Consider the following 978-nt stretch of genomic DNA (forward strand, 5'->3'; position numbering starts at 1 on the left):
AATGATTAACGCCCTAATTTAAGATACCTGTTGCAGCTCGGCTATTGAAAGAACGATTGGTAGTTCGAAATAATCCAGGGACGGAAATTCTACTGTTTTCTCCCCAGCAGCATTCATACGCAAACATTTGCGGGTTGGTAATGGGTCCGTGGCCGCCCTTAAAAATGTCTCCCAGCGTTACCAACGTTATTTAATTCATAAATGTTCATTGTATACATGTTAAATGAAGTATATATATATATATATATATATATATATATATATATATATATCGATTATGCTATTAAACGTAAGATTCAGTGTTGAAACATTAATTCGTGGCTGAGCATTTGTTTAAGTTCGATATTCCCGCCTGCTTCCCTTCGTTGCTGGACAGAAGAAATCTGTCTATCGCACAATGAAATGTGTTCAATGATGGAGCATCCAGAACCTTCTGGAAGAGAAAATGCCAACGATTCCCAACATTTTGAGTGGAGTAATTTCTCGTCATCGCTTCTCAGCCTTTTGGCTAAGATCAAGTGCAGCATCGACATGCTGTACTTGGTTGAAGCCACAAGGTTACATTGTAGCTTCATTTGAAGCATTTTTTAAAAGCAGCATCTCGGCCTTTTGGCTGAGATGCAAATGAGATCAAGCCTTGGAGCAGGTGCAATGCCTACTCCAATCAGCTTGGATCCTATAGATCAAGTCCAAGATAGGAGGTGAGATCCCTGTCTTGTCAGCTTGGACCGGGTATGTATCACTTGCTGCGACACTGAATTGGACTTTGATTGGATTGAATTGGATATATAACCAACAAAACTATTCTCCTCATCTCAGTCCTAAATGTCCTAAAGTCTTTGTCCCTTATCCTGAGACTGTGTCCCATATTTTAAATCATTTGAGAATGCGAATGACATCTCAGAATGCATCCGATTTATTCCATTCATTCTTGTGTATGTTTCAATGAGATAGTATATCATTTTGCTGAACTCCAGA

At 39.1% G+C, this 978-nt stretch overlaps 1 non-coding gene across 1 annotated transcript; it reads left to right on the top strand.

Moving 5' to 3' along the window:
• The first annotated feature begins 488 nt into the window (after positions 1-488).
• LOC144483191 (U2 spliceosomal RNA) lies at positions 489-680 on the top strand. The gene has a single exon (XR_013495979.1). It is a non-coding gene; the product is annotated as a U2 spliceosomal RNA (small nuclear RNA).
• The last annotated feature ends 298 nt before the right edge of the window (positions 681-978 follow it).

Source organism: Mustelus asterias, unplaced genomic scaffold (assembly GCF_964213995.1).
Source record: "Mustelus asterias unplaced genomic scaffold, sMusAst1.hap1.1 HAP1_SCAFFOLD_47, whole genome shotgun sequence".
NCBI classification, from domain to species: domain Eukaryota; kingdom Metazoa; phylum Chordata; class Chondrichthyes; order Carcharhiniformes; family Triakidae; genus Mustelus; species Mustelus asterias.